At 37.7% G+C, this 13,574-nt stretch overlaps 1 protein-coding gene across 1 annotated transcript in view; it reads left to right on the top strand.

Moving 5' to 3' along the window:
• Positions 1–13,574, top strand: part of SCD1 (stomatal cytokinesis defective / SCD1 protein (SCD1)) — a 470,752-nt gene that overhangs the window by 74,522 nt on the left and 382,656 nt on the right. The window lies entirely within an intron of this gene.

The raw sequence follows: 13,574 nt of genomic DNA, 5'->3' as shown, positions 1-13,574 counted from the left end.
AATGAAACTTCAAATTTGTGGTCTATACTTGTTGAAATAGTTAAGTTTACTCAGATTTACACTATAAAATCATGGAGATCAGCAATGCAACCTAAGATGCATCATTGATAACTTCGGATCAACCTGTAAACTCGATAGAACCGCAATGACCACATTATTTGCAATGAAAAGTTGTATATATGTTGTAGAATACCAAAAAACAACAAAGTAAATGATTCCTTTTACGTGTTTCATGGACTGATACCTTTAGTCTAATGGGCATGGAGTGAAAGAAAGAAAAGTGATTGGATAGGTGATGTACTTGAGGCCAATTAATTGAGAAAATATTCAGATCAATTTTTAAAACAAATTCGCAAGAAATAATTGGTTGCTAAAAGTGTTTCCCTTTCATTCCAGAGTTGTTAATACATAGTATGAAGATGTCAATTTCACACCCTAAGGACTTGAGGGAAAGAACTATCACTTGTGAAGCACTTTACTCACAAAATGTTTAGGGACAAAGTCACATGCACCCCACAAGAGCAACCTCAAATACAAAATTACAAACATGTTTTAATAACTTGTCATGAAAGGAGTCAGAAAAAAGAATGGAGACTAAAGATTCGTTGATCCTCATCTCAATTATCTCACCATGTTGAGATTTGTAGCTTTGGAGGTGCTCCAAGCCCTAGGCTAGAGGGTTGTGGAGAATCTTGTGGGCTAAAAGCCCAAGCGTGGGGGTTTTGCACCCAATAGAGTTGGGCCAAAATCAAGTGGACATTGAGTGATTTGACAAATGGAGGTGTTAGAGAACCCTTAGGGGAGAAAGGGGCAGTGCAAATCACTCAAATCAGAGGTCTCTAATGTGAGATATAATTTTTTCTATGTGGCTGTTGGGTTTGTACATGTAATATTAAGTTCATCTAGGGCTATTGTAGCACTCATGACAGGTTGTACAAGCCCACAAGGGCAATTTGTTAAGCTCTTGAGAAAAATATGAACAAAGGAGGTGTGTGAGAGCTTAGATCACATCCAAGGTGCATCCAATCAAGTGGAGACACATTTGAACTTGGCCGCAGGAGAGGAGCTACTCCAACGAAAGTTTAGAGGGCTGTTTTGGATTCCTTTAAGGACTATTTGAGGGCCGCAAGCATCCAGCAACAGTGCTGAGTAGGAGAGGAACGTTTTGGGAGCTGTTTGTGCATGGTGAAGGTAGGTTCTTCTTCCATTTGTTAGGCCATAGGTTTTGTTGAGGAAAAGGGGTCCGAAATTGGTGTTTGGAGCAACTTACAAGAGTCGCAGACCTATACAAGTGACTGCTATAGGATCCGAACCCTATTACTGTTGAGAATTGTAACTAGGTTCAATCTTCATAATGATGTGTAATTGTGATTTTATGTAAAAAGATGTAAAGAAAAATAAAATTATTGTAATGCTTGCATCATGGGTTTCATGAGCAAGAGATTTTATTTTTGAGTCAAGGCTCCCATTGAGAGCCTTTAGGAATTTTGTCATCTAGTCATAAAAGAATAAAAGTCATTTTCATGTAATGAAGTCATGTTACACATTGTAAAGAGTCACACTTGTCTATGTAAAGTTATCCTCCAAGACCTTGTCACTAGCCCTCTCCAAGTTGGCCTACAACGAATGAAGAAACCTAGAAGATGATGTCAGCTCTCCTCCTTATGATCATGTCAACCTAAAGGACATGAGGCAACGTGTATATATAGCCACACTCGGCCTCACTTAGAGGCAAGCAATTCAGTGAAGAAGAACCTACAAGCATAAGTGCGAAGAAAAGACTAGAAGAGAAGAGCGAAGAACAAAGTAAGGATAGTGAAGGAAGAGATTCTTCTGGGGTTTTTGATTTGGGGTTATATACTCTCCCACGTGCGAAGGAAGTAGGTCCGAAGGCATAGAGAGAAGGTCAAAGAATTTGCTGCTGCATTGAGGTGACCTTGTTTGGGTATAGGATCTCGCAAGAAGAAGCCAAGGAGAAATAGGTCTCTCTCTTGAAGAGACTAATCAAGGAGCATAGATTATTCTAGGGTTTCTGAAATAGGGTTAACCTAAGAGACTGAGATTCTCTAGGGAAGCCGAGAAGAGTAGTGTGGAAGAGTAGAGACTGAGATTCTCTAGAAGAAGCCGAGGAGAGCAGTTCAAGATCTAGAAGAAGCTGAGAAAGGGAAGAGGCAGAGCATCAAGGCTAGTGACAAGAGTCTTGGGAGGACACTAGAGTCAAGGGTCTTTGTCATGGTCTTGGTATTCGTCAATTGAAGATCTATAAGAAGAATTTTTGATTGGGTTTTCCTCTCAAAGAGTGAGAGGTTTTGGCCTTGGCTGACAAGCCTACATACTGTGTCTCTTGTCTTCTATTGTTTATTTGGTAATTGTCTTGATGAAAAGAACACATTAATAATATAACGAAGAGAAGATCATAATCCAAGAAGTAACAATATATCTTAAGCAATTGTCAAGAAGAGAAATGTCCTAATTATTGATGCCCTAGATTTCTCAACATGGTATCAGAGCTTAGGTGCTAAATTCAAGAAGGGGTATTCAAGCAAGAAGACACACGAGAATCAAGCTTCAAAGAAGGATGAAAAGCAAGTCAAAGAGCATAAAGCAAGAGATCATGATCTTCATCATACCAAAACCCTAGAATCATTTCCAAAATCATCAACGAAAGAAGGCTAGAACATTCAAGAAGGATCGTGAAGCAAGCCCTCTCTCATCAATTCTTCAAGGAGTAATCTTCAATCAATCTCAAGATTAAGGAGGAAGCAAGCATCAATCACTCAAGTAAGTTTATGACTTCATCTGCTACTCTCAAAATGTCTTTTTGCAAAGAAAGCAACAAATTGGTTGGGGCTTCAAACTTCCTTACTTGGAAGAAAAGAACTTACATAAATCTCATTGAGAATGAGGTCATGGATCAAATCAAGGGGTCAATAACCCAACCTACCAAAGAAGATACTCAAGTACATGCTAGATTCATGAAGGGGGAAGTGAGGGCCTAGAGGATTCTCATAGAATCCATCAAAGACTCTCTTATCCCATATGTATCAAAATTAGACACTGCAAAAGCTATATATGACAAATTGGTAGAGTTGTTTTCCATAAGCACTGCAAGAGAAGTAATCTCATTAAGGCAAGAACTCTACAAGCTAAAGATGACAAAGGAAGATGGAATAGCCTCATACTTTATGAGGATTTTAGAGATAAGAGATCAACTGCAAGATCTGGGAGAAGTCATGTCTGATAGAGAAATGACAACAATGGTATTAAATGCACTACCGGAAGAATGGGGTAACTTTACTTCAAGTATTTATGGAAAGAAAGAAGCTACTCCATTCCAAGATCTATGGTCTCTATGTAAGATCGAAGAAACTAGATTGAAAGCAAAGATTGATGTAGGATCAAATGAGCAGAATCAAGCATATGCTGCTATGTCAAGAAGAAAAGGAAAGTTTGGAAAATTTGGTCCTCAAAAGAAGAAGAAGAACATGGCTAAGGTACAATGCTATGGATGTCAAGAATATGGGCACTATTGAAGAGATTGTCCTAAGCTTAAAAGGGACAATAACAAGAGAAATAAGGAAGAAGCCCATATTACTGAAGAAATAGAAGACCCTGAGACAAATAAGCCTAAGGAGGAGGAAGTGAAAGATCTCTACTATGACTAAGAGAATTTCCTTCACTAAAAGGCACTCTTTTGTTGTGTAAATTATAGATAAATAAGATAGGATGCATTATAGTAGAGAATGGAATTATAAGTAAGAGCTCGCGACATATGTAATATGATGGATGTCTGGAACAAAACCTATGGAAGTCAACTATGTAGGGTATAGCTCTTGGAAACCTCATTGAAAGCTCAAGTGATATTTATAGAAGTCATCTGGAAAAAGAGGTTATCATACATCTGTCAAAAAGGAAACATCTACAGGGTAGGATATGCAAGATCCTTAAAAATTCTCTAATGGAATCTTTATTGTAAGATTCAACGGCCAAGAACAAAAGCAAGGGTTTCTTAAAGAATTCCAATCTTGTGGAATTCATAGAATGATGGTATGACAGCATGACAATGAAGCAGATCAAGGGAATGAAGTTCTTTCATTCAAAGGTAGCTGCTGCAGAAAGTTTGGATGATCCAAAAGAAAAATGAGGTATGAATGCTCACATTTGATTTTATAGAAGTCATGTCATACGGATCATGGCTCTTAAAAGACATGATCAAAAAAAGAATCTCCTCCCTTAAAAGGATGCTAGAATGCATGAATGACATATTTATTAGAGGAAATCAACATAATATGTCCTCATATGGAAGTGTGAAGTGTTTGATTACAACTGAGGAACTCTGAAGCTCCTAGGAAAGAAATGTGTGGAGAAAGGAAGGAAGAGATTATGAAGCTATGCAACCATGGTAAAGGAAGTCAACATCTGAAAAACCAAGAAGATCTGACTATGATATCTCCTAGAAAGATATTAAGACTCTAATGGAAGTATGGAAAAAGATGGAGACCCTTGACAAGACATATCTTTAGGAGATGTGTCAACATATATGCAGGATGTTGATGCCTACATGAAGATGTCATGATGAAAGACCATCACAAAGGTAATTATGATTCAAGTATTCATTATTTATAAACTAGTACCTGGATGGACTTATGCAGGGCTACCAAAGGGAAGAACTATGAATGTCTTCCATAAAGAACCATGTAGAAGGATGCAAGAACCTTACAAAAAAGAAAGCTTGATGAAGGTAGCAGAACATGAAGCAATGGGAGATGAAGATTGATGGATCACTTTACAATGAAAGGAATGATGACATGGTTGATGGATGAAAGTGATGGATGGTCTGTGCCCTATGAAGAAGTCCCAAAAGTTGAAGACTCCACAACAAAGAAGAAATTCATGGCATCAAAGAAAGGAGTTCTTCAAGCAGCTGGTTGTCCCATCATCTTCACCTAATTGAGAGGGAGAGATAGACACATCATTCTGGTCTTCACGTGGGAAGACAGAATGAGAGGATTGGGTAATCATTTGGCATCCGATACTCTTTGAGGATGAGATATGGAATTCGAGAGAAGAATAGTCGTGGAGGACCAATATTCTTTGAGGGTTGGGGAGTCCAATATAAGAATAGTCCTCATGGAACACACCATGAGTTCCTGGGTAGGGTATGTTCCAAGAGAGACAATGATGAGAGTGTCTACAAATCATTGGTCTCGCCAGCATTGAGCTCAGATCTTGTGGAGAGATATACCTGTTCGTCAAGGCCTTGCTATGTAACAATGCTGGTTGATATGATGCTAAACAAATGAGTTACCAATCTGATTCTTCTTATGAGAAATTCTTCAGATTGAGAATGCCAAGTACCATTATGAATTCCTCCCTAGTTAGGAGGGAGTGTTGAAAAGTGTAACTAGGTTCAATGTTTATGTAATTGTGATTTTATGTAAAGAGATGTAAAGAAGAAAAATAAAATTATTGTAATGCTTGCATCATGGGTTTCATGAGCAAGAGATTTTCTTTTTGAGTCAAGGCTCCCATTGAGAGCCTTTAGGAATTTTGTCATCTAGTCATAAAAGAATAAGAGTCATTGTCATGTAATGAAGTCATGTTACACATTGTAAAGAGTCACACTTGCCTATGTAAATTTATCCTCCAAGACCTTGTCACTAGCCCTCTCCAAGCCGGCCTACAACGAATGAAGAAACCTAGAAGATGATGTCGTTTCTTTTCCTTATTATCATGTTAGCCTAAAGGACATGAGGCAACGTGTATATATAGCCACACTCGGCCTCACTTGGAGGCAAGCATTTCGGTGAAGTAGAGCCTACAAGCATAAGTGCGAAGAAAGGACTAGAAGAGAAGAGCGAAGACCAAAGAAAGGATAGTGAAGGAAGAGATTCTTCTTGGGTTTCTAATTTAGGGTTATATACTCTCCCATGTGCGAAGGAAGTAGGTCCGAAGGCATAGAGAGAAGGTCGAAGAATTTGCTGCTGCATTGAGGTGAGCTACGATAAGGGGAGCCCACACCTTGGGTACATGAATGTGAGGAGGGAGCATACGTGGATGCATGAGTTATCCTGGCCTTTATTTTTCCATCTCTCTTTTGCCTTTTGCTTTTTATTGATTTTTCTTTTGTTGAGGCCAAGACAATCCATCTACGCCATTGTTCCACTAATGAGCAGATTGCAAACATCTTCACCATAGCGCTTGGAAGAGAAAAGTTCGAAAGATTTAGAACAGTGCTTAAACTCACCAACATCCCTTCAGATTAAGGGGAGGAATGTTAACACCTAATCATTGGGATTGGGTGAACATCTGTAAATAATGTAAATAGTAAATAATGGAAATGAAGAGTCATCGAGAGGTGAAGCCCAAGAGTCACTCCCTCCTGTATATAACCATGAGTAATCTTAAGGAAGAAACATAATTTATTTGAGGAGTTACCTCCTGGCCTGACACTTACTTTTCAGTACATCTTCTATTTTAGGTCATTTACTATGTACACTCGCATGCTCATTCTATAAGAGATGGTGTGTTGTTTTCCCACAATACTGGAGTCTAGGTTAGAATCTTAGAATCACTAACACTACCAATCCAAGTATCGCAACAAACTACTTTGCACAACGGAACAATAAATAGCAGAAAATCAACACGTGCACAAATATAGACAACTTTTTACAATTTTAAACTGCACAACTTTGTTATATTAACAAATTGTAATACAATGGTCTAGGGCTCCCGTACCAATGATAATGGCCCTCATGCATCCCACTAATTCAAGACTAAACAACTGGGACTTGGTGTCAAGAACTATGACAACCAAACTGCCGGAACAAGATACATTAAGCCTCTCACTGATGTAGTGTGCTCTCTCAACTCCTCTGAATCATAACCCTTAATCTGAATGATAATATTTGGAAATTTAGGGTTTTGTAGCTAAACCCTAGTAGAAAGTAAATTGTCTAGTATGTGTGGTATAACAATATGAGATCTATTTAATGATTGTTGAGATTGTGAAAATGGAGTTCTAGGGTTTTGGAGTTGAACCTTAGTAGAAGTAAAAATCTTTGATGTGTGATGGCAATTTGATAATTTGAGATTTGTGTAAGATTGTTGAAATATGAGTTTTGGTTGGATTTGATGGTTGATCAGAAATCTAAGGTTTGCAACTAACCGTAGTAGAAGCTGGTCATTTTAATGACTAAGCTGTGATTGACTTTGATTGATTCTTCTGTATGAAATCTAGAATTTGTATGAAACCCTAGTGAGAAGTCTAACATATGAATTTTGAAAGGTTGTTGGATGCTTTATATTTGTTTAAATTGTTTCTAGGGTTTGCTATATGTTAAAGTGAGGTATGTCATACCTTTGGAAGAAACATTGAAACTTTAGATGGAATGAAAGTTGTTAAGTAGTCTAGGGTTTATGACAAAGTCCCTAGCAAGGTGTTGAAGAGTATATGTCTCTTGTTTAAGTCTGGGTATCTGATATGTATAAAGTTGAAATGCTTCCGTGATTTTGATATGGCTAACTTAATGCTTCTATAGATTTGGTTGTACTTGCTATCTAAGTAGTGCAGGTACATAGTCTTCAACTTGGTGAAGATGCTCGATGTGACAAGCATGATGAGGATGATAATAACTCTGATGAAATGGTTGGAAGTCGCGAAAGATTCTTCGATGGCAAAAAGAAGAAGTTGATCTCTTAGAGGAAATTTGCATAGAAGAGATCTCCCTAAGATTAAGAGGGAGTCCGGATGAAGAGGTGCTTCCTGGTTGAGAGGGGAGGCATAACTTGGTTTTAATTAATGAATTTCGGAGGATATGTTGCTACATGAGAAGTAGGAAAGTAAGTATATGATTGAGGAATCTTCTGTTAAAGATTCGGTTGATAGTCCTACTATGGAAAGTTGAGAAGCAACATCAAGTTGTCTGGATGACCCCGAAGGTTTGTATTCGATTATGTACATATGTTATTGATTAGGGTTGTGTTTGTACAGGTGAATCTCTTGAAGGTGTTGATAACATGTTGGTTACCAATCAGATTGATTGGGAGAGATTGGTTATCCTTGATCTGCTGGATCTAGGAGTGTTGAGGCTTTGTGAGTGAAGCATTGACTGGGAAGACATCTCGCTAACACTTTGTGTTGATGTCTAGGTCCCGAAGTTGGAAAAGGTGGTGTTGGTTATAGAGTTCTGTTTTTGGATACACACCTGGATCTTTGGGTTGGTGGTTAGCAAGTAAGCTTGATGGTACCTAGAGAGGCTGAAAGCTTGAGTCCATCTTATTCCCACCCAGATAGATTGCCTTGGTCAGGAATCTAGTCCATGGCATTGCGGTGCCTAAATATTTGAGAGAACAATGGATAGATTGCCCTAGTCAGGAATCTAGTCAGTGGCATTGCGGTGCCTAAATTATTGAAAGACCAATAGATAGATTGTCCTGGTCAGGAATCTAGTCCATGACATTACGGTGCCTAAAGTTTTTCATGGTTCATATAGTTTGAGATCTTCCATTGTATTTGTATATGATGAATACCTCCCTAGTTAAGAGGGAGTGTTGGAAAATGTAACTATGTTCGAACTTCATTTCAAGTATTTGAGTCATCATGAAATGTACTTGTCAAAAGAATAAAGAAAATAATATTTATTATTATTATTGTCTTATTAAAGCATGGGTTTCATGCTTGGGTCACCATGTTTTAGGTCAAAGTCCCCATTGAGGACTTCTAGGATTTATTCTGAGTCAATAGAGTCATTGTACATTTAAAGAGACCCTTTTTGGGCTTTTGAATCATGTAAAAATGTTAAATATTGAGTCAAATATGATTTATGTATCCTCCACACCATGTTAGCCTAGAAGAAGATCAAGTCGGCCTAAGGAGCCTATTCGACCTCACATGGAGCCTATAAATACAAGCACATCGAATTCATTTGGAGCATCACTCTCTCACAAGAAGTTCGATATCTCTTGTAGCTAGGAAAAATGCGAAGTTTGTTGTCGGGAAGCCGAAGTGAGTACGAGTTTGGAGAAGTCTAAGGAGAAAGGAAAAATCGAAATTTTGGTGCCTCTCTCTCTCTGTTTCGTGTTCCTGGATTGGGAGATCAAAGTCTTCCAAGTTTCTTTGTTGCTGGAAGCTGCTGCCTAGTCGAAGTTGTTGGAAAGGGGTCGAAATTCTGGGAAGTTGACTTGGTGTAGAGGGAAGGTCTTGTCTTGGTCTAGGGTGAAGAGTCTCAAAGAATACTATTGAAAGGAAGAATTACTTGACTGGGTTTTCCCATCGAGGGGGGTTTTGCCCTGGCATAGTGCCTACATGTGGTGTATATTGTTTATGTGATGTTGCTTTGGTAATTGCTTGATGAACTAAAGGAAAGAAGATATAAAGAATCGTAGTAATAAGAAACATCACAAGTAATTATCAAGAATAAGAAAATCTTTCCGCCTTTCTGATTTTCTAACAAGAATGTCATACTCGGTGAACACCTGGGTGGAGTATGCACCTTGAGAGACAATGATGATTGTGTCTATAAATCATTGGTCTCGCCAACATTGTGCTCTGATCTTGTGGAGAGATAGAGCTGCTAGTTAAGACCTTGCTATGTGATAATGCTGGTCGATATGATGCTAGACAAATGGGTTACCAATCCGACTCTTCTTATGAGATCTCTTCAGATTGAGAATGTCCATGTCCTCTTACGAATACCTCCCTCGTTAAGATGGAGTGTTGAAAAATGTGTAACTAGGTTCGGTGTTCATAAGTATGAAATGTACCTTTGATTCTTGTAAATTGTAAAATGAAAAAAAAATTATTATTATTATTTTTGGAGCATGGGTTTCATGCTCAAGGTCTTTTATTTTATAGGTCAAGCATCCATTGAGGGCTTGTACTGTTTGTCTCAGGTCAAGAAGTCAAAAGAGTCATTTTCATAAGTTGAAGACACCATCCGGCACATTGTAACTTGTAAAGAAAAAATATTTGTCTTTAGAAGTGTTGGAATACCCTCCAAGACTAAGTCGGCTTGGCAGATGGCAGTCGGCCTACAGAAGAGCCACATCCACCCTTGAAGAGCCTATAAATAGAAGAGAACTTGTCCTACTTGAAACACATTCACTCACCGCTCATTCTAGTGAAGGAAGAGGAAGAAGAAGGCAATGAAGGAAAGGAGGACGTAGGAGATTTGTGTTTGGGATAATTTTCTCTCACACGTTGTAAGGAGAACTAGGGTTTCTGCAGCAGACCTAGGGTTTCTATCTTCAAGTTCGATCTTGGAGAAAAGGAGACAAGTAGGTCAAGCGAAGGTCACCACGGGTAATCCTCATACACCTGAATTGAGGAAAATTCAAGCGAAGGTCAAAGGAGGGCTCAATAGGTAGATTGTAGCTCACATGTGCGGCAACAACAACTGCTGGGGGGGGCAGAATTTTTGCAGTTGGAGGTCGAAGAAGTTCTACTGGAAGAGATTTGACTGGGTTTGACAGGATCAAGGTTAGCACATCATCCGTAGAGGTTGGTCTTGGTCTAGGAGGGTTCTGAAGTCAGTCTTAAGGTATTGGAATTTGTCAATTGAAGAATTGATAAGGAAGAGAGGAGATTTGCGGGTTTTTCTCTCAAGTAGAGAGGTTTTGGCCTTGGCTTGCAGCCTATATTCTGTGATCTTGTTCTTCTTGTCTTTGTAGCTGTTTGATGATTCACACATAATAATAAGTAACAAAACTAATAAGTAAAAGGACATCACAAGCAGTTATCAAGTAAAGAGAAATCTCTATAATCATTGCCCTTTTGGTTTCTCAACACTTTGCAACATTAAGCTATATAGAACCATAGGCTTGTTGGATGCTACAATTTTGTCAACAAATCGGTACCAGGTCTCACGTCCATGTGATAGAGGGATCAACGTCTAAGATATGTATTCTGGAAGAGAAAGCGAACTTTAGGGTCTACTTCAAAAGAGGCCAAACGATCATAGCTATACCTAAGGAAAAACCATAGCCGAAAACAAAAGTTTTAACCCAGAAATCTTTCAGAAATTGACCTTCTTCTTATGATCTTCAGGACTCTTTCAGGCCACAGAGATAATCTCAGAAAAATCGTGTTCAAGTGCTTGTCCTTGATGAGAAGTCGAGCATCCTTTTATGGTGATAAAGGAGCCACTTTGATTGAAGCTGACTTGTGCATATTGGAGGGAAGCCAAAAGATTTCAATTTGAAATTTGAATTTTGCTTTGGAGCCAAAAACTTTGATCCACAAATTGATTTAATTTTGGACCAATTTGATTTAATAAAACTTCATGTAAATCCTTGAATAATCATAATAATTCAATAATAATCATGAAAATTCTTTCATGCCCATGAGTTAATTGAATGTCTAATGACGAGCTGCCACATCATCCTTTTGTTGGGGATTTTGACCACAAGCTGGGGCACCAATCTTTGATCACTCATATCTCCCAAACCATGATAAGCCTCGTGGCATGCCACGTGCTATTAGAATCGGCATGATGAGGAACATCAAGTGATGATGGTTTCCCAAGCAAAATCATTGATCTGCATCCTCAGCATCTTCAACAAGTGCGGGGCTTCTAGGGCTTTCCTGGGCTTCTTGATCTGTGGAGCTTCCAATCGATGCAAACTAGACAAATATTAAGAGCATTCAAGGACTGATGTTGGCATCAATGAGAACACCATTCAACATGTATGATTTTTATCCTCTATGTATGAGTGACTGTTAGATTACATTAACACCTTTCTGTTTGACCTCTAGTTTGTACATTGCTGCACTGAGAAGTTACTGAATCTGAGACACGACGCATAGGCCTCATTATTTATAATTCTCTGAATAGCAACTTGTCTTTACATTTATACTCTGGAGTTGTGGTTCTCTTCTGAATTTGGTATATTCAATGTTTTTTTGTCTATCGTTGGTAATAGGTTCATAACAAGCATTATAAAGACACAACCTCTTCTTGGAGCATTTCTTCTTCTCTCCTTCATTTTTCCCTTATTTGCATCTATAAGTTGGTATCAGAGCCTTATTTTGCCTCTCTTTTCAGTCTTATTTGAACTTCATCTGTCCTATGGATTTGCATTTGATTTGGACACTAATATAATTATTTTATCTTATCTATCTAGTGATACATTTTCCGTTTTGGCCTGTTCTCTATTTTTTTCTCACCACTACTATTCTTTTCTTTTTTGGCAAAAACATCTGATTATTCTACATTTTTGCTTTTCTGCTCCATGGGATCTATTTTTTTCTCCAATATTGGTTGTTTTTTTAAGGCTAACTCTCTTTTGAGTGAATCTGTCACTGCTTTCTCTTCCTTTATACAACCTGCTCTTTTGCTATACAGTCTACAGAGTTGTATTGAGACAACTGCATTTGTTAAGTTGTTTTATCTTCTCTGTATTTTAATGTGGAGAACTGCATGAAAGGCACTGTTAGCTATAATTGTTAATTCCTCATAAGAACTGCCGGTACATAACCTTGCTGGTATGTTGTAACTTGTAATGAAGTAGGAAATTATAACTGTAGTACCTCTTACTGCATTATAGAGAAAGGTAAGTAGGGAAGTCAATTGAGTACCGAGAAGTGCTTTGCAATCTGTTTTGATCTAATGCTATGAGGCCATTTGGAAAGACAAATAATCAATTTTTAAATTGTCTGAAAGAACAGATCGAAGTTTGTAAACACTGTGTTGTATACTAAGTAAATTTATGGTGCTGTTTGTGAAGACTATGCGTGGACAAACTGTCAAACTCTAAGTGAAAATTCAGAATCATGACCTATTCATCCATATAGTTTCAATAGCTACCTTTTGTATTTTATGGGTTCTTTTTAATCTGGTCCTATTTATCAGCAAAATGTTCATGCAAGTGAATCCATTGTACTCAATTATGAGCATAAAGAAATTTAATGATTGTTTGAGAAAATATAATTTGAAATGTTTAGGATGGTTCAGAAGTAAATTGTAATATGGAAGGAAAAATGAGGCATACTCAATGAAGGTTGTTTTGTTTTAAAACCAAGGTTAATTTAGTATAATCCTGTTACTAGAGAATGTTGTTGTGGTTTGGGAAAAAGTGGACTTCTGTGTGCATAAAAATTTCAAAACATAGATTTTCATATGTATTTACTATTAAATGAACCCTGAAACGTGTATAATTGTGAAACCCTTGAATTTCTGTTTGCCATTTTGAACCCATATTTTGTTTTGTTCCCCATCTCTCATTTCTGGCAAGCATAGAAAATATTTTTGTAAATTATTTTGAAACAGAAATATCTTTGCTATCTCTTAGCATTTACATCTGCTGCCCAAGGAAGGGCTTGTGATCATAAGCAAATTTTTGATCATTTATCTGAAGAATGGAATGTGTTGTGTGCCAGGTCTGTGGGTCGAAGAATATTGTTTACTGCTTGATGAATTAATAGTGATTTAAAAAAATGAAATATTATAATAATAAAAACTTTTACATCTGTGAATTGTCCAGTTTTCTTTCAATGCTATCTGCTGTTAATCCAAACGAGTTTTTCTTTTGGTTTGAAACTCAAATTTATGGTGGGCCAGTCTTTTCTTACCTAC

This window comes from Pinus tabuliformis, chromosome 6, assembly GCF_031772625.1.
Source record: "Pinus tabuliformis cultivar Carrire ecotype Pingquan chromosome 6, CPIR1, whole genome shotgun sequence".
In the NCBI taxonomy this organism is placed as follows: Eukaryota; Viridiplantae; Streptophyta; class Pinopsida; order Pinales; family Pinaceae; genus Pinus; species Pinus tabuliformis.
The sequence above is the reverse complement of the archived record's forward strand: the minus strand, read 5'-3'. Positions and strand labels throughout refer to the sequence as shown.